The 20,972-nt window shown below is 37.2% G+C and overlaps 1 pseudogene; it reads right to left on the bottom strand.

Annotated features, from left to right (window-relative positions):
* The window catches only part of LOC587382, a 28,849-nt pseudogene extending 9,701 nt beyond the window's left edge, over nucleotides 1–19,148 (bottom strand).
* Nucleotides 19,149–20,972: the final 1,824 nt, after the last annotated feature.

Here is a 20,972-nt window from a genome sequence, read left to right as displayed (position 1 = left end):
CAGCTAATTTGCGTCTTCATCAGCCCGCAGTTGCAATTAGCAGGATATTTGGTCGAGATAATCATCCCCAAGATATCTTGGGCTAGTTTGCATAATATCCTGCTATTTGTCCGGTGCATTTTCACCGCGAATGCCGAACAAAATCTCTCGAGCTCAAGTTTTAAGTGTCGAGGTTGAGTCTCGAGCTGATGAAGACGCAATTTGAAACTTCAGGCTTATTTCCCAAATCAGAAATATTGGGCTATTTAGTGATCTCGAGCTGATAAAGACAAGCCTAATGTCACTCAAAAACACTCACTCCGTGAATCATACTAGGGGGAAAACTCTACCTCTATTTTAAGGTACACCGCACACAAAATAGCCGAGGTGGAAATTGGGGGAGAAGTACCAGATGAAAATCTGGCAATCGTTCTTTTACTTAAAGACTTCTCTATACCAGGGAATGCGTGCAAGATCTAGATCACGACAGAATGAAAGAATTCTTTAATGAACTCAAGCCAGTCAAGTGCTACAACTTTCTCTATAAAATGCGGTATTTTAATACCATCATTTCAAATATAGTTCTTTGCAAATGTCAAGACTTCACATACTTCTTTAGAATTTAAAGGGAATAAAGCAAACGATGAGGTTTCCTATAAATTAGAAAACGGTGCTTCTTTCATAGTAGAACAAATCTTAGCAGCTTACACCCCTAGCCTCCAGATTCCCTTGTATGCCAGAGGGTATACCCAATCCAGTGGTCAAAGATGCTACAAAGGTCTAGATCTGTCCACTTTTGGACATATGCTACTGCTCCATACTGGTGTTTCACAAAGATCTTAAGTTGAACTTAACTCTAAGTTGGACTTAAAAATTATGGAGAGCTATTTGTAGTCTTGAAATAAAATATATTCAAAAGCGAGAATTCAAGTATTTTAGACTTTTTATAAATTTCTCATCAAGAACATAAAATCTCCTTGATAATAGAAAATTTAATTAAATCAACATTTGATGCCTTTTAAAATAACTTTTACAAAATATTTTCGTAGATGCTAACGGCTTTCCATAACTGTTAAGCCCAACTTAAAATCTTTGTGACCCCCCCCCCCCCCCCCCCCCAGGATAACTAATGTACAACTTTCAGCCTGTTCTCAACCCATTAAGCCTTCAGAAGGCACCGTGGCAATGACTTCCTCCAATATAATCTCATCACACATCATATATGAGCTAGGAATAGAGGGTCCTCATCTAAATATATAACAAAAGGCCACATGTCGTAACCGATACTAAAAGGGGACAGAGAGAGTGGCGGTGAAGGAGTTGTGGGACTTCAGCCAAGAAAAAGGATTCAGTCACATGACTAGAGCTTCTAGTGAGTTCTAATTGCTTTGTCACTTTTGGAGACTGATTATGAAAAAAAGAAGAAACAAACAGGTACTATCCATTTTGAATCATAATTGTGAGTTTGCCAAGAAGTTATTCCCAGTCATCAGAGGTCCTTGTCCAATTATCATGAATATTAATTGCTTCTGATAATCATTGGTTAATTCCTGTGAAATCCATTTTACGTCAACTTGTTAACATGTATTTCCCTCTTGAAGGCCCTTTCAGTTTGATTGAACCTGTGTTTTGCAGAATAAAAGAGACCAATGGAAACATAAACAGGAAAAAATAAAAATGATTCATAATGAATAATAACCATGAAAACTTGACTCTAACTTAAGGTTACATTGACTACACAGTAACAGTGTCAACAAATGAATACAAGTGTATCTACATTGTATGATATACCTGCGTCACTACTACTGTGGCATGGTCAAATTTTAATAAAGATTCAGATTCTGCTATTAATTACAAATGGTTTTTATAATCCCGGACTGTGACCTTGCCCCCTTCCCCATCCTTCCCTCCTCCCTGTACCCCTCCTTGGACTAATATATCCAGACAGATAATCTTTCTCTCCCCCTTCACCACCTCCACTATAGAAAGGATGCATTAATGATATCTTCCTTCCATTCAAATCCCCTTAAAGGTCACACAGAGACATACTGTATAACCAGTTGAATTATAAACTTGTAATAACTTTGGATTAAACCCATTAGAAACATGTATTAGATGACAATGATGCTGTCACCAATGGGTTAATTAATGTGCCATGTACAATGTACACGTAAGTCAGAAGTGAGACATTAACTTGTGGGTCACCAAATACAACCTATAAATGGGTCTACCACATTTTTACGAGGGAGGAAAGGTTCAATAAAAAATGCCCAAAATAGATTGCTGGAAATAACATTTAATGACATAAAGCAACCCTTTCCTGTTATTTTTAATTTGAAAGAATGAAGAAAGAACAAAAATCCTATCCTTGTTATGCAAAGAAAATTAGATTTGTACATGAGCTACAATATTATTCATATTTATAAAGTATTCAAATGAAATCTCCTTGATAATAGAAAATATGAATGATTTGAATTAACATTCAAGCCAGTTCAATTCAGGATCTTTGTGAAACACCCCCAGGGCTCTGTTTCTTAAAACTTGTTATAAAAAAAGCTAAATTTATATGACAAATGTGCTCTCAGCTAAACGATTTCAGTAGCTTATAACAGTTATTGTAACTTGTCATTGATAACAAGTTTTATGAAACAGGGCCCAGGTATATAGAGGCCTGCAAATATAAAATGGCCTCTCTTTTCCTTTCTTATAGTATTCCTATGCACAATTTTTTTGTTACCCCAAAGTTACTATCAACCTATCAACTTCACTTAAATTGAGGTCAGTCAGGATATCCTTGAAGAAGGAGAGAACAAACAAGGCTGGAAGATGAGTAATAGAACATAGGTTCAAGGTTTATATCAATACCTTAGAGGCCTGCTAATTATGATCGTCCTCTCTGTTGTCTTTACTTGCATGAATGAATGGTGTAACAAAAGGGTAAACAATTCATCTGTATACATCCAGAAGGGCATTTAACTCTCTATTAAAGGTACTTTATGTCCCTTTTGCAGCCAACCTCAAATGCTGTAGAACTTTGCAGGAATTATGAATATGTCATGTATGTCCTATCTGTGAAATTTAAACGTTAGCAGTGTCCTCATATTCAAATTATGCAAGGAAACCTGTTTACTTGCTAGACTTCACTGTCAGACACTATTGAGTGACTGACTGGCTTTTTTTCTTCTTTGGTAATAACATACATGAAAAGAGTTGTAAAGGGTACATGAGCAATAGTCTACATCAATAACCCACTTCTTGTGATGGCCAAGATTAAACTGATTGAATCTTTGCGCAGCATAAAACGTATGACCATTCGGTACAATTGTCTGAAAATCAAGACTATTACTTTTGGGCTCTATAGCCCTAGAGTCGATTTGACAACTAATAGTCGTTATTTTCCCACTTAAAGACATTTTCAAGCCCCACCTTTTTTAGGGAAGTTCTAAATTAGTATTATCTTTCAAATGCAGTTGGAATTTAACTTTTTCATTTTTTTGGCCTGCAAATGGGACATAGTACCTTTAAATTATATGGGTTAATTCTCTTTTGGCTTTAAACAGACAAATTATTCTATGATTTAATCTTAAAAAACTAAAATAATTTTTATGTTTAATAATTAGAAAGGAAAAGGTGTCTACTGACAGCCAATAGGGTGTTGATTCTAATGTTTAAACAACGTACAGTATGAGCTAATGCCTTTCTTGATGTGACAAAAAAGGGCAATTAATACAATGTTCAGCAAACTTTCCTCATACCCTGCTTGAGATGACTATTCATTCTTTTTAGGCTATGTATCTTCTTCTAACTCAAAAGAAGATTAAATCAAATAGAAATTCTTATATTGTCACATTTCACTATATAATGTTTACACATCACTCACAGTAACTGCTCTAGTTAGTAATCAGGGCATCGTTTAAAGGTCAAGACCAGTTATGGTCATGCGATTGAATTGTGAAAGAAACGTTGTGGAATCGATCAGAAAAGGTTGATCATCTAGCATATAAGTATTACTGTAAGGTTCTGGAATCATCAAAATGATAAGAAATTTGGCCCAGTCTTGGTAAAGTTTCTTGCACTGTACACAGAAAGATGTATATGGGACTATGCGTCACGTGGGCTCACGTGCGTTACATGTGTTACATGTATATCTATCAGGTCCAAATAGATATAATAATTTACCAAATATATCAATTAGTAGGCGGTTTCTCAGCAATATTTGTATTATCACATATTATTCAAAACATATTCTTTCACATGATTGTTAATAAAAGTTTCTATTTCATTTTTTAAAAGGGGGGGCCTTTCCAAAACTGGTCTTTACCTTTAAGGAAACCATCATCGACATCCCACTGAATAGGATGTCGGTGAACTTGTACTTATGACAATTTCGTGAAACACTGCCCTGATGTATAGAAGAAAACAAATCAAGAAAGCATCTTCACAAAGACCCATTTAGATGTAGATGCCAATCATACCGTAACATGTAAATGACCTAGAAATTATCTAAAAGACATACATGTAGACCATAGTCCAAAAAGTTTTAAAGCCAAAGGAACATAAAAAAGTGACATGTCATGACAGACAGAATGGGGAACGATGCATGATGAGTAATATGCATCTGACCATGCAGAGGCCAGGATTTCAGTGATGACGTACTTCCATCGTCTGGGGCTGTCAACGGAAAGTTTCTGACACGCTATCTCCTCGGGATTAACCGACAGGGGCATATAGGTCGTCAATCCTCCATAGCTTTTGGGATCATCCCCTCCTTTCTCATCTATAACCCCTCTCTTAATCCTATGGTATCAATTGGTCACCTCTTAAATGGTGAAATATCCAGGGATTATGTGTGTGTTTAAACAATATTGTCCATTAGTTTGCAGTATATGTATCTTGCAATGGGTATGGATGCTTCACAATGCTTGAAAAACAATTCTTCCATTGGTTTGTACAGTCCAAACTCTAAAAGGAACTTAGTTGCCCAAATTTTCAGATTTGTTGTAGATCTTGAATAATTCAACTAAAATAAAATACTATAGAGTACCGTAGTGTGACGTCATCTTACTAGGAAGATAAATAATTCTCTTCTTCATCAACAATACCCATGAATTCTATTCCTTTGTTGTTTAACAACATTGATTAAAGATTACTGGTACTGATTATCATCTATTCCTCACCCAAACCACAACGGAGGGTCATACAAAGTCAATAAATCCAAAGGACACTGCCTGTTAGCTCCTTGGTAAATAAATGACATTATAGATCCATGAACAGGTCAATGTTATTTTTCTAGGTGACCTTTCTGAAGTCGACCTTCACTTGCGTTTATTTTTCAATGATTGATTTACGTGTATTCAAGTCTTCTTGAACAATAGGAAATAAAGTGTACAATACCAATATCACAAGAAAGGACTTGTGGTATTTTACAGTATATTCAATTTAATTTACATCTATGATTATTACTATATTTGACTCGTATATCATATGATAATGTTGATTTGTATTTCTATTCTTGGAATCTAATCAATATTAATTTAAAATACATGTAGACTTGACAAGTAGGCGATAGACCAATATTGCATGTCTTTATAAGGGTCTAATTAGTGAGTAACTACTACAACATATTCTGGAATACATCTAAATAAGGCTAGTCGACAAACTGTCTGGCAGCAAAACACCATTGGGAATTCAAATCTGAAATAACTTTGTTCTTCTTGAAATGAGTATATCTATTAAGAACAATGATATGAGTAAGAGGGTGACACAGTTAATTTCAGTCACTTTCATAACAGTACAATATTGAAAGACCGTTTTAGTAAGAATATTGTGCAATTTATCCATTCATCGTCATTAGATGTTCATTCTGACCTCAATGGGTCACAGAATTGGATACATACATGTTTCTTCAGACCCCTTTGTGAGAATAATCTGAATGTACAGTATACATCATTTGCAAAATGATGCCCAGGCCAGCAAATCTGAACACAGCGGCTCTTTAACATCACACCAGTGAAGGAAAAGCTGAACAAATAAAAGAAAGGATCCCAAACATGAGAAATTATAAATAGAGAAAAACAAACCCCCAGTTAAAGACCTGGTAAAAGATGACAAAACATATGTCAATATGTTAAACTTTAAAACTACGGGAAAAGCCTCAGTGAGAATTAGTACTACAAAGGGGTCCCACACAGGGAGGGTTGATACAAGGGATCCCATGTGATTGATTCAGATATTTTTTTTTAAAGGATCGTTTGCAAACAGATACATTCAAAGGTATATGAATGTATTTTTTTATAAGCTACCGTACACAAGTAAAACCAAGGCCAAGTGAGAAACACTCACAAGGGTTTCCACTTAAGGACTGATTCATATTGAAAAGATCGTTTACAAAACGATATACATTCACAAGTATGAACTCAAAGTTTTACTCTGTGAGAAATACTCACAAAGGGTTTCCTTACAGGGAAGACTGATTCAGATCTAAAAATATATCGTTTTGCGGTCAGGTAGCCAGGTTGGGCCCTGTTGGATTGTCTAGGTTAGCCGAGGAGATCTATAAGCCTCCAAACATTTGTCCAATCCGACATCACATGTCTCTGACTCAGTCTGGCGTCTAGGGACCTTTTCCCCCTCTTTCTTCAGCGCTATCTACCGGTACCTCAAATGCAAGTGGAAAATCTATTTTAGTCATTGCTAATAGTAAAACTCAAAGACTGTTGACTGGAATCATAGATCCTGTACAGCTGTATTAGACAAGATATTGCAAATTGAAGTAGGTTAGACTCGACTCAAAACACAAACTGTGTTTAGCCTTTTTCTAAAATTTGATTTAACAATGGAGTTAGCCTCGAAGTCTAAGTTTTTTTCTTTTGTTCAACACGATTTTAAATGAATAAGTAGAATATGGACTCTTGTGGTTAATTAAGTGTGAAATGAGATACATGTAATGTGATTTTAATACACCCTGACCCTATAGCACAAACCCTTGGCAGTCATAACATGCAAAAACTAGGGAAGCTCGAATGAGAATGGTGTCAGAGATAGTCCAGGGAAAGTAATTTTTCCAGGGCAGTTTTTCCTGATGGTTCAAAAATTTACTACTAGAACATTTGTTTGTATCAATCTCCAGAGTTGTATTCAGGAAATGAGTGATTGACATTCTGTATGTGCTTGGGAACAAGGAATTAGGGACTCTGAACCAAGAATATATGATACATTTGCAAGATTCAGTATTGTGATTATCTGTGCTTTCTCAAGATTCACAATTGAAAATTAATTTCAAAAATTGAAGTTTAAAATAGTGCAAAATTAATCCAATTGAAGGATATGAAGAAGATGCAGTTTCAATGATTACTGTTCCTCAAAAGTTATTATAAATGCTTTTGTGATAATTACACAGAGAGATATTATGCACAGTGCAAAACTTAGAAAACGACTAAACTTGCTCTATCAAGCAGTATTCAATGATAATACAAATAATACAAATTTTCTTTACCCAGGGTACTCTCATCCGCTTCAATGTCCTTCTTCCTGGGGGTCCTACAATAAGTATTAACCAGCAGTTACCAGGTACCCATTTAAAACCTGGGTGGAGAGTGGCAAATGTGGAGGAATGTCTTGCCAAAGGATGTAATTAAGTGCTGGGACGGGACTTGAACACTCAACCCTAGGATTGAGAGTCAAGTGAATGAACCACTGTACCACAATCAGTTTGCTTTGAAAGATGTGTGTATTAAAACATGGACCTACTATGAATTAAAACCTACATGTATCTGCACTAGTTTGGCCAGGAGGGATTAGACCTCCCTGCATGCATGGTCACTGACAGGTTATCTCATCAAATCAGCTCTCAATTAAAATCAGAAAAAGGGGAACCATGGAGGACCAACGGTCACCGCTATTAGGCATTATTTGCTATATAGAGGGCGCAAGTAGCTTTAAGTAGTGCAGTGGGGCTTTAAAACCAGAAACAAGGATTCATAAATAAATTAGAGTGGAAATAAATTCTTTTTTCTTTCTTGTCTGTGTGTAGACTAGTTGTAGGATACATCACATTAGCACCTCCTATCATCTCCAGATTAGCCCCCCGCATGGATAGTAAGCGAGAATATAACATCCTTTTTTTATAAAATAATTCAACATGGGACTAAAAATTATGTTTATCACATTCCCTTGAACTTGTTGCTATTTTAAGATAGCACCCTCTCCCCCTCCAACATGTCTCTCCTTTGAATACATTTTCATATTTTTATAGTTTTATCAAATATTTTATTTATTTTTTCTTCAGAGATATGAGACCTTATTCCTGAATTTGTTTGCCTTTGAATAGTAATTTTTTGTTTTTTTGTTTTTAAAGCTTTGTTAAAGCTTTTTGAATGATAATGGAACTATAAGAACACATGGGTAGATCTGTGCTCAATCATAAGGTATAATTCAAGTTTGAATATGCAGATAATTTAATGCATACAAGTGTAACATTTTCTACATCAAAGTTCATTCAAAGTACACAGCTGTAATTGCAGCTAGGCTAAAGCCGGGGTTATTATTAATGCGCCTCAGAATAGAATTTCTAGATAGACGGTGCTATAGAAATGGCTATAATTGTTATTATTATTATTCTGGTATTAACCATGCCCTTTCCAATATCAAGTTGATTGAGTTTTCCCAATAAATACCAAAATACGAAGTTTCTATGCTAGTTCAAGCAGGACCGTGTATATTATGCACATAAAGCATGAACAAAACATCAATTTCACCACATTTGCTTTTGAGAAACATTTGACATTGTTCTGGACATCGTGCTAATTGAATGGATTAGGGCAAGGTGAAATAATCGCTAATCGCTTCACATCTGCCCCGACCTACATGGAGGTGGGGTAGAGAAGTTGTAAGGGTTCGGCGCCCACGGCAGGGGTGGTCCCCTCTCATCTGGTCGTCCGTATTGTGCAGGGGGAAGGGGAACTTCAAGGGGGCGCAGCTATATATAGCCACTGGGGAGTTGATTTCAAATTTGTCACTTCCTGATAGAGCCCTCCAAACTCCAGGGAAGTATTGGATGAGAGGGGGAAGGACGCACAATTAGGGGGTGCTGAAGGAAAAGGGGGGCAAAACGGAACTTCTCATGTTTCAGGCCCTGCTAGAATAGTTTGATAGTTTGGTAGACTTGCATAGATGCATGCGATTCTGACGTCTGGGCCATTAATAATGTGCCTCCGCTTGGAAACCAAATTCCTCACTACACATATTTTAAGAATCTGGAAAATTTTAATTGCTCTTTTTGAGCTAATTCAACATGTATGCTTATGATGATAGCTCTACATAGCAAATATTTTGAAGAAGTTAACAAAAGATAATTACAATATCATTATCCATTACCTATTAAAATGATCAATATATAGTCTGTGCAAGATTTCAATAGGATATTCAATAAGTTACTGAAATTGCCCGTTTGATTTTGATTTCTTAAAGTCTTTGTGATCATGTTAAAATTTAAACAATTATAAATCATAACCCTGAAGATTGTTTCACTTTCTGAACAAATATAGGCAATTCAATAACTTATTTGAAATTGCCTGTTTGATTTTGATTTCTTAAAGTCTTTGTGATTATGTTAAAATTTAAACAATTATAAATCATAACCCTGAAGATTGCTTCACTTTCTGAACAAATATAGGCAATTCAATAATTTATTTGAAATTGCCTGTTTGATTTTGATTTCTTAAATTCTTTGTGATCATGTGAAAAATTTAAACATTTATAAATCATAACCCTGAAGATTGCTTCACTTTCTGAACAAATATAGGCAATTCAATAACTTATTTGAAATTGCCTGTTTGATTTGGAATTCTTAAATTCTTTGTGATCATGTTAAAATTTCAACATTTATAAATCATAACCCTGAAGATTGCTTCACTTTCTGAACAAATATCAAGCTTTTATGTGTAATGAAAAAGAATGTCTTTACATGTACATGTGCCACCTTAGATAGGGTTTGACATGCGACCAAATTCCTGTACGCAGAGCGAGGAAAGGCAACATAATGCTGAAAAACTATTGCATCATACAGCAACAAGTTTGGTCTAAGAGGGCAGCATAACGTTTCACCTTTGATGGCAAGTTCCAAGTGATACTGGGAGAAATTGCAATATATTTTAAAGCCCATCTGTACTAGTTTATAGGAGGAATTAGACCACCCTGCAAGGTCACTGAACAGGTGGTTATCTCATCAACTCAGCTCTCAACTAACATAAGAAAAAGAGGATCATGGGGACCAACGGTCACCAATGGTCACCAATTAGGCATTGCTTGCTATATAGAGGGCGCAAGTAGCTATAAGTAGTGCAGAAGGGCTTTAAGGCATGGTTAGCATACATGTACTAATGCATTATTTGCTGAAATGGTCTGTTGAGAGCCAGAAGGGAATTAAACCATCCAGATCGAAAGCTGCCCTTCTGGCTTCTATATTTTATCAATTAAAAATGGGCTAAAAATGCAACAGACAAGAAGACCTTGTAATGGGCCAACTGTGCCACTTAATGGACTACCTACATGTACATGTAGTCTATGGAAAGAACGCACATTTAAAGAGTAATAGAAGCTTCACTGTTTATTGAAGAGGGGTCATGACCTAGTGATATGTCACCGGACTGGGAATCACATGGTCGGGGCCGCTGCACCAAAATTGTCATTCGGCAAGACATTAATCTACATTTGCCACACTCGACTCAGGTGAGGTAAAGGGGTACCTGACAGGAATTAATTACTCAAAATGCTAGAGCGCCACAATGGCAGCCATGCTAAAGGCCAGAGTCATAATTATGGAGTGCCAGGAATGTCAAATCTGTGAGACAAACATGTATGGCTATACAAGAACCCACTATTATCATTATTTATTATCAATTGCCATAGATCCATCCCTTGACTGCAACACTGATTGGATAAAATGATACATGTGCAGGGTAAGAGCCTATGAGGGACAAAAGTATGATTGTAGCAGTCCCACTTGTTCCATATAAGCCATCCAAAGATGTAAACAGTTTTTTTTTTAATTCTGGTTTTGTTACATATGAAATTCAACCTTTATAAAAGTTGATCATCACCTACTTTTAGTACTATAGACCTATTACATCTACCGGTAAGTATACCAGCCACCAGAAAATGTTTGGCTCTGTATGTTAGGAGTTCCAATCAAAATATGAGCTTCAAATATTGGGCCTATAGTTCCATAAAGAGATATTGCAAGATCAAATACACTCTCATAAAACACAAGAGGGACTCGTACCTAAGTAGATTAGTCGACGCACCTGTATGTGATCACTGTAGATTTGGGAGCGCACAGACCCCAAGTCGGACGTTGGGTTCCGTACGTTTGGATTAATTTGGACTTTCTTCATACTTCTTAAGCGTTACCCAAAAGAAATGCCAGGCTAAGTTTTTCAAGGATGACTTAATTTATGCTGGCTGTATACCCTGTATATAAATTATTTGTTTATGTGAATGGTACACTTTCGTTTTGGTAATAGGTGGATTCGGACAAACTGCTATCTTTGTAAGATGTAGAAGTGCTGTTAGTGCACCTACTCACATACTTAACATTTTGTTTATATGAGTAATTGATTTCCATATGTTTATGAAAGTCTGGTACACTCAACTCTAAATACAGACCACTCCAGGAGCACTGGGAAGGCTGTGTAACAGATGGTTGGTAGTTTGTGTGTGTTGTTACATGTCTTTACAAATCATGGCAAGATATTTGCCTGCACTTGCTACTCTCCACCCAGGTGTTAAATGGGTATAACCAGTAGGATGTGACCGTCATTTTTGGTCAATCAGTTTTTGAGAGTCAAGTAACGCCTGGCTGGAATGCTCCCTGGGGAGTGGAGATTGTGCACACAGTGTGTGTGGGCAAGTACTGAATCCAATGACCGGAGTAATAGTATATCTGTAAAGCGCTTAGAGACATCAGAGATGTATTAAGCGCTATATAAAAGCAGAATTATTATTATCATCTACATATGACACATGCAGGGCTTGACAACTACCAGGCACTTTGGACACATGGGCACCCCAAATCCAAGTCTGTAACCCCCCCCCCCCCCTTCTCCCCCTCCCCCTAGAATAAGATATTTGTACCCAAAAAGCCTAAACCATGGTCTGAAAATAACTCGCCAGGGCCTGAATTCAGGCTATTGTCTGAAAACTGGCATCCCTGTGAGAACCATGTCTGTGTTACAAACATGCATGAGCCATGGCAACAAAAAAAAACACACTAAAATATGTATCTTGGAGCATTTTGAATGAAGTTGAAAATACCTTTGCAACCTATCTTTAATTAAATATGTACTGGGTGTTACATAAATTGGGTCACAGACATGTCAAAATAGCCTTCAACTATAAGTGGAAATATTAATAAAAGTTAGACAATAGATGTGACATACAAACAGCACAAAACAAGCTGCTGGCATATCCAATTGCCCTCACATGGTCAAAGAAAAGGCTTTTAAATTCCATGTAAGGTTATGAAACCTTTAATAACCCTACTGCAACAGCACTATATCTTTGAAATAAAAGTAAGGTTTTTTTGAGTATTTAAAAAAAAAAAATAAGAGAAAAGTGCACTCCCTTGTACATTTGGATCACTTAATAATCATTTCAACAAAAGAATCAATGTAAATTTAAAATTGATTGGTTACAAAATTTAGAACTGTATTTTCTGTTTTCAATAGATGAAACTGTTTTCATTTTTCTCTTTCTCCTTTTTGAGCTCATAATGCATGTATGTACCATAGGAGAATTAAATGCTACCTTGTATAAATTAGATTTATATTGAACCCCTTCAAACAAATAACTTTCCAGTTTTTGCCTTATCCATGTGATGTGCCCATAGTATAACTTGCTAATGAGAAACAGTAAGATTTAAAATGTACGAATATAGATAAATAAGTTTTTATTCAGCTTTTCCTTTAAACTAACACATGTGCGTAGGAGTTTTGGAATATTATGTTTTCCCACACATACCACTCTTTCCCACATATTGTATATATATTGCTGTTGTATTAAATTCAATAATCAATATATTCCAAACACCTTTTATATCCGTTTTTCCCCCTCTGTTATTCCAAGTCTCATGAAATAGCTATTATTCCACACACCTCATTAGCTTAGAAAAGGTCAGCGTTTGTTACAAGCAAAATAAAATGTACAGCAGAAGCTTGCTTGTGTACATGTGTTGTCTTTGTCTGAAAAATATTTTATTAACAAAATTGTTGATGTATTGATGACGTTGATAAAAGGTGTTGTGACATTTTATGCTTGGGAACATTCACATCTTATGTCCTGATATAGATATATGATGCTTCATGCAGGCTCAATTTAAATGATATACTAAGAATATAAGTAAATCCGAAAACAAAGATATACTTTTCCCAAGAAATCTTGGACATGTAGGTGTTACTTTCTTATTAATATCTTGCTATGTAAGCAATACTATAAGCTGTTTTCAAAGATAATGATCTGAAGAAGAAAAAAAAAAGAGAAGGAAGATAAGAAGACAGAAGAAAGAAGAAAAAGAAGAAAAAGAAGAAGGAGAAGAAGAAGGAGGAGGAGGAGGAGGAGGAGGGGGCGGGGTGGAGGTGGAGAAGGAGGAGAAGAAGAAGAAGAAGAGGAAGAAAAAGAGGAAGAAGAATAGAAGGAGAAGGAAGAGGAGGAGGAGAAGAAGAAGAGGAAGAGGAGGAGGAGGAGGAAGAGGAAGAGGAAGAGGAAGAATAAGAGGAAGAAGAATAGAAGGAGGAGGAGGAGAAGGAAGAGGAGGAGGAGAAGAAGAAGAGGAAGAGGAGGAAGAAGAAAAAGAAAAAGAACAAGAACAGGAAGAACAAGAAGAAGGAGGAGGAGGAGGAGAAGGAAGAGGAGAAGAAGAAGAGGAAGAAGAAGAAGAAGAAGAAGAAGAAGAAGAAGAAGAAGAAGAAGAAAGAGGAGGAGGAGGAATACATCTTTTAAAAATGTTATTTCAGGTTGTTTCAAGTAATAGATATTCATCTCTTGGCTGAATCAAAGATGAACCAACTATGTTCCTGAAATGTATCCATTGATCATTTATCATAACTTTTAATTAACTGAATGGAGCAGAGGGTGTGACAGTTGATATTAAATAGGTCATCCCAAGATGCTTATTGCCAATAGGGAAATGGATGATCTGAAAGGAATTTTACTTACTATTGCTGTGTGTCAAGGGATTAAGAGGCTATTTTAAAGTTGTCTTTTTAGAGCCAGAAGGGTGTTAACTTAGCAGTAAAAATATAAAACTTCATTTTTCATCAGACAATGGCTTTCAGGTAAAAAATAGTAAACCTACTGACGTTGTAATCTTACACCTCTCTGTAATGGACATTTTGCTCTGATTTCATTCTATTAAGAATGACCTAAATAAACTTACTGTACTGTTAGTTCCATTTTCTTCAAACTATCTAGGTTTTATGATTGTTGAATTTAAATTTCTCTCCTTTCTACTAGTACATACCCCATTTCTCTATTCTATCTCTCTCTCTCTCTCTCTCTCTCTCTCTCTCACACACACACACACATACATCCACGTACGCACACGCACACACACATACATTATTTCTTCCTCCTCCCCTCTCTCTCCCTCTCTCTCTCTCTCCCATCCCATTACCAAACAATTTATTCCCCCTTTCTTTATTGGTCTTGTAGCTATTTATAGTCTTTCAATTAGTAAAAAAATACATCACCGAAGTACACGTGTATCAGATTCAGCTTGCATGCTATACATATAGACCAAGTTCATTTGGCATTCTGCAAAGCCAGGTCATTTAGAGGAGCACACTTACTATATTTACTCAACCAAATTCTTTAATTACACTTTCTCTTTAGTCTTATTCATCAGACATGCAGGCTTTCTCATTTAATCCTTTCATTGATTGCTCATTGATGTAGATGCTATTGTGTAGGCATTTTGATGAAGCTTGTATGATCTACACAGAAGAATATTGACATACATTAAAGCACATTATGAAATGTAAAATGATCTATTATATCCCATTTTTTCACCACTCATTTTCTTAAGAGCCGGTTTGTTCCCAATTTACCTCTCTCTTTCTCTCTCTCTCTCTCTTTCTCTCTCTCCCGCCCTTCCTCCCTCAAACGAAACGAACTGCATTTATTTACGAAAGAATTGTGAAGTATACTGTAGGAGTCATAGTATTAACACTTGGTGAGAGCATAAATAATGAAATATCATTCGCATATTAATATCTTTCTCCATACAGTATTGATATGACTATTAAATATAATTTTTCTTTCAATCATAGTACGTCCATTAGAGTCAAAAATTGAAAAAATCTGTCACACATACATGTTCATCATAATTTATATGGGCTTGACAAAACAAGAGTGTGAGAGTCAATGTCAATCGGGCAATCAGCTCACATTTTAATAATCCTTTCAAGAAAAATAAAAGGATTCTCAAACATTTTTTTCCCTCAAAATTGTCAGTTAAGTTTTTTCCTCTACTATCCATAAAAGGCTCATACTCAATGAGTTAGTATGGATTCCCGCATATTAAAGTGGGACTGCATGCACTACTTGTAACTACTTGCGCCCTCCAGTGAAAAAAAATACACGGGGGCTCAGGGCGAATTTGCCCCCGAAATGCCCAAAAGAGCCCCCGTAAATTTGCATAGAGTTCAATGCAAAACAAATTTTAGAGTGTTATTTTTATGCAGGCAAGCTTGAAAAGTAGCCCCGAAAAATAAATATTAATTTTTTCCCTGGGCCCCCGCCCTCTATACAGCCAGCAATGCCTAAGCGGTACCCATTTATCCTCCATGGTTCCCTTTTTCTTACCGGTATGTAAATTGAGAGCTGATTTGATGAGATAACCGCCTGCCAGTGACCATGCAGGGAGGTCTAATCCCTGCTGGCCAAACTAGTGCAGATAGGCCTTAAAGCTCATTTCCACAAAGTATATTTCCAGTTCTAAAGATTTGATTCAACTTGACTTTGATTTAGCGATGAGCAGGTTCTGTGATTGTGAGACTACTACAAGCCTTCATCATACCAAAGACTACTAATTAAATTGCAGACACTATTAACTCTACACCTTATTACCTCACCTCAACTAAATCTTTTCCGAGTCAATTAAGCGGATGAATTTAGCTGTGACTAAGCCAATCAGATGTATTCTTGATTCCTCTTCAATGTAGATCAGGGTCACAATTGTTTTACCATACACCCCATCTTTCAAGATACTATGTTTTGTATTTGTTTGGTCACATACATGGAGAAAGAGTTTTTTATAGCATAGACTTACATCTAAAAGAAAATAGAAAATGTACAAGACTATGGATTTTCCATTTCTTGGCTGACATATTCCAAAAGTCCATGATGAACTTTCTTTTCAACCATCAAATTAATCATTGAATGTCCTTGTAAAAGTATTTGTAAAGTGCTTTGAGACAACTTCTTGTATTAGAGCACAATATAAGTGCCAATATTAGCCTGAATTGTATGTTTTTGATTGTTATATATGTTTGATCAATCAAAGTGTGTCCTGATTCTGTTTCTAATGTTGTATTTATCTACATGTAGCTTTCATAAGTATAAGAAAAGAAATGAAGAAAAAAAAACATTACATATAATTCCCATTTCTCGCTCAAGTTTGAATGGTCAACGTGGATACAAGTCAGGAGAAGATATAAAATAGTGCAGAGTCTATAAATCCTTTTGTTGCATTTAATTAATTACTATTTGAGTAAAAATCCTTTAAAAAATCTGCAAACCAATGACTGCTAGAAAGTTTAGAAGACAAAAAGCAAGAACTCTATTCAATTGTTGGAATTGACATTGATGACATATGATTGTCTGATGCAATAATAAAAAAGTTAATATTCTTACCTGTTATTCCAAACTTTTCCACCTTACAAACTTCCTCTGTCTAGTCACAGCCTGGACTCAAACTCAATCTGTCTAGATCTCCTGAATGAAGATTGCTTTTTAACGGGCGTACTGGTGGTGGCGCTGCATGTACTCTCCTTCCGCTCCGTCCAAATGGGTCCATCACCGTTTGGGTTCTGCTGCCTCTCCTCCTCATAGTACTCCTTTGGACTCTTAACGGTGAACGCAGGCACCTCGTTCATATGGTGGAAACGTTCGAAGTCGATAAAATGCATTCCATCGTTATCGAAGATGATGTTCTCAAAGTCGTAACCCCACATGATTTCTTGAGGGAGGTAAGAAGTCCTTGCTTGCGTGGTGGTCCCTGTGGACTCTACAATACCTTCCAGGATGGCAATCACCTCAAACTCCGCCGCGGGAAGAGAGTCTCTGGATATCTCGTAGAGCGGGCTTTTGCTGTCGATGACATGGCATATCGTAAGCGGCCACACCAGAAAGATGCGGTCGAGGCCAAATTCATGGCCGATGTTCAAATCAAAGATCCTGTATGGTAGCCATGCACCTTCAAGCGTGACATGGTGTTTGATCAGCTGTAACCTGATGTGGCCTTCAACAATCTGGCTCCTCTGCCGGAGGTCACCTACCCTGAAGAGCAGACACATTTTCCCATCTTGTTTGGTGATGCAGGCAGTCTTGCTAAAGAGCAGGGTGCTCGCTCGCATCTTTGGTCGGGAGAATTTGGCAATGAAGGCACCGATGATGAATGCCTCAAGAAAGTTTGCAAGAATGACTTGAATGACGAGGAAGGCAATGGCCTCCGGGCAATGCTCCGTGGGGCACCGGAACCCAAAACCTATTGTCGTCTGCGCCTCGATGCTGTAGAGCAAAGCTGAATTCCAGTTCAAGAAGTTTCGGAAGCAAGGGGACCATTCTGAGTTGTCTAACTGTTCAAAGTCTCCTCTACCCCAAGCAATGGCGTAATATATTCCAGCAAATGCTAACCAAGTGATGATAAATCCTAGACACACCATAAGGATATTGTATCTCCATGGCATATCCACAGAGGTTGTGAAGATATCCCTGAAGAATTGAAACCACCAGTGTTTAGCCTTGCTCTCAAACTCCACATTGCAGCGACCGTTCTTCTCCACGAGTCTCCGTCTCTTAGGCACTGTGTGCCTCATAGAGACATCTGTGGTAGTTGAAGCGTAGGACTTCATGGACTCTGCTGCGACGTGGTTGTAGTTGCTTACAACATGGTTGCCTGCGATATGGTTGGTCACAACATGGTTCTGTTGACCCTGGAGAACCAGGGTCTTAGAGTCATTGTGGTTGGAGCCATAGTCGCTGGCAAAGCTGGTATTGGCCGTGTCAGCCATGTTTACTGCTTCCCCATACGAGGGCTTTTGTCCGTTAGGTCTTGTCCCCATTGGACACCCAAATCAATATTCTCCTTTGTCCTTTTAAATTTGAAACGCCTCAGTGTATGATCTGACAACCCCACACCACCATTGAATAACAGGTCCAAAGTGTTTTGTAACCCTGGAATTAGGATGAAACAGATAATAAAAGGCATCAAATGAGCATAAAAGACATTTTCATGATATTTTTCATGTACTGTGTATATTCATTTACTCAAACCTTAACTTTTTGGACTATTGATCCGGAAACATAACTGACGCAAAGTGGATTGACCACTAAACAAGCCATTCACCCATCCCTGTTAAATGCTACACATGTTTGAAGAAAACCACAATTCTTTGACATTTAAAGATATCATTCACAATGAAATTGAATATACTCACAATATACCACAGCAAGGCTATATATTCACATAATATTATTCACAGAGTTAGAAATCCACAGATGGCTTGAATAACAGTGTTTTGTTTCAGAAAATCAACAAATGCGAGTAGTAGCAGGCAATTGAGAAGTCCAGCTTTGAACATTTGTGTGTGGGGGAGAGAGTGTTAGAATTGATAGGACGCGACCACTTCAAAGAGGAGACCAATGAAGGCTTCGTCGCCTCAGTGCGATAAGCTTCCCAATAGCAGGCTTTTGAAGCTGCTCCCTCCAAATCCTCATAAGTAGATTTTCTGGGGGGCTTTAAGACTTCTGAATTGTCCTTCTCAAGGAGATCATCTCATAGCATCTCCAAAATACAGAATTCTTGAGAGTTTTCCCTAATTAATCAGAACAATCCTCAGCTCCTCTTTATCCAATCATCCTGCACACCCCTACCCGACAGAATGGACCGTCACCCAACTGTTTGATCGTAATGATTTTTGTATCTGCCTGTATTGTCTTGCCCCATTCACGGGCAGGCGGACGGTCTTCGGCCAGGAGCAGATTTGCATAACAAATGCGATATTGATCGGGATGAGCCAAGGACCAAATTAAAAAGAAGGGGGGATGGCTGGGGTAATGATTGGTCTTTCTTGTCCCAATACTTGTGGGTACTGTGGTGGAAGTAGGCGTTGTCTGGACTTTCTTCAGACCACCTTAACGCTCTAGTTTGCTGGTTTGTTTACAAGAATATAGATCAAATGATGGAGGAAAGGGCAATGATAAGGGGAGATATACATAGTTGAAACATACAATTCATTAGGAAGTGAGTGTATGAGGTAAGAAGACTTAATCTTAGTGATCTGAGAAAGAGAGAGAGAGAGAGAGAAAGAGAGAGAGAGAGAGAGAGAGAGAAAGAGAGACAGAGACAGAGAGAGACAGAGAGAGAGACAGGCAGAGACAGACAGAAATAGGAGCAAGCCTACATACAAATTATCACAAATTGCTTAGTAGATAAAGATTAATATGAGAAAAAAAAAGGGAACATATGTAAAGAGAGAGTGGGTTATTACAGGAGAATGGCAGAGAGCAAGTGAGACTGGAGCAAGTGAAAGATAGAAAAAGAGAGAAAGCAAAAAAAGAAAGAATAAATAAAGAGGGAGAGAAAGATAGAGAGAGAAAGAAAGAGGGGAAAAGAGCCACCGAGCGAGAAAATGATGAATTGCTCAGTAGTAATTAACAAGCAAAGGAAACTGTGAGAAATAGAAGAAAATTTGGATGAGATATTAACTATGAAATAGAAGGGGGATTAGGGGAGAAGTAGGGAAATTACATACTGCTTTTTGTAGAGAATCTTTGAAAAGCACCATTAGATAGGAATTTAATGCAAGATAAGATTATTTTTTAAAGCAAGAGCGAAGGAAGAGAAAGAGACAGAGAGACTGGAGAAAGGGAAGGAAGGGACAGAAAGAGAAAGAGACAGAGACTGAGATGAAGAGAATTGAGATTTCTATGTTTGTTGTAAGGATTCAACATTGCGGAGATGCAATTACATGGAGGAAGAAAATCCTCAAACAACCTGTAAGCCCCTGAGATGAGGAATTATCTAGTCACCCCCTTCTCCAATTGCATTCCCCCCTCCCCCTTGTGCCTCTGGAGAGAACACAGTCTAATCCCATCAAAAGAGGTAAATAATAGACTAGTCAAAGTAGAAGCCAACTTGTATACCCAAGTCTTGGGGATAAGGAGGAGAAACTCAACATTAGGCCCATTTCACACGTAGAATTTAAGCCCCACTGCAGTACTTGTAGCTACTTGCTCCCCCTATATTTAAAACAATGCCTAAGTGGTGCCCGTTGGCCCCCATGATCCTCTTTTTCTTATGTTAATTGAGAGCTGAGTTGCTGAGATAACCACCTGTCAGTGACCACACTGGGTGGTCTAATCCCTCCTGGCCAAACTAGTGCAGATGGGCTTTAATGTGTGAGATTCAAGCAGTGGTTTTGGAATCTGGAACACAATCAAATTTTTATTGTTGTTTACTTTCAAATAAAGTCTTCATTCAATTTTTTTTTTAAAGCATAGAACAGTTTAAGCAAAAGAACAAAATGATGGATACATGAATCAGAATCTTAAATATAAATAAAACTAAATATATAATTTGTTTTAAATTGTAACATTTTGACTGTGATTCAAATCTCAGCATTATTAAAAATGATTTTGTTACTTTGTTATTTTTTTTTTTGGGGGGGGGGGGGGGGGGGAGTATAAAAAATAACCACAATAAATTTCTACATGTA

The sequence above is a fragment of the Strongylocentrotus purpuratus genome, unplaced genomic scaffold (assembly GCF_000002235.5).
Source record: "Strongylocentrotus purpuratus isolate Spur 01 unplaced genomic scaffold, Spur_5.0 spur5_scaffold_14, whole genome shotgun sequence".
In the NCBI taxonomy this organism is placed as follows: domain Eukaryota; kingdom Metazoa; phylum Echinodermata; class Echinoidea; order Camarodonta; family Strongylocentrotidae; genus Strongylocentrotus; species Strongylocentrotus purpuratus.
The sequence above is the reverse complement of the archived record's forward strand: the minus strand, read 5'-3'. Positions and strand labels throughout refer to the sequence as shown.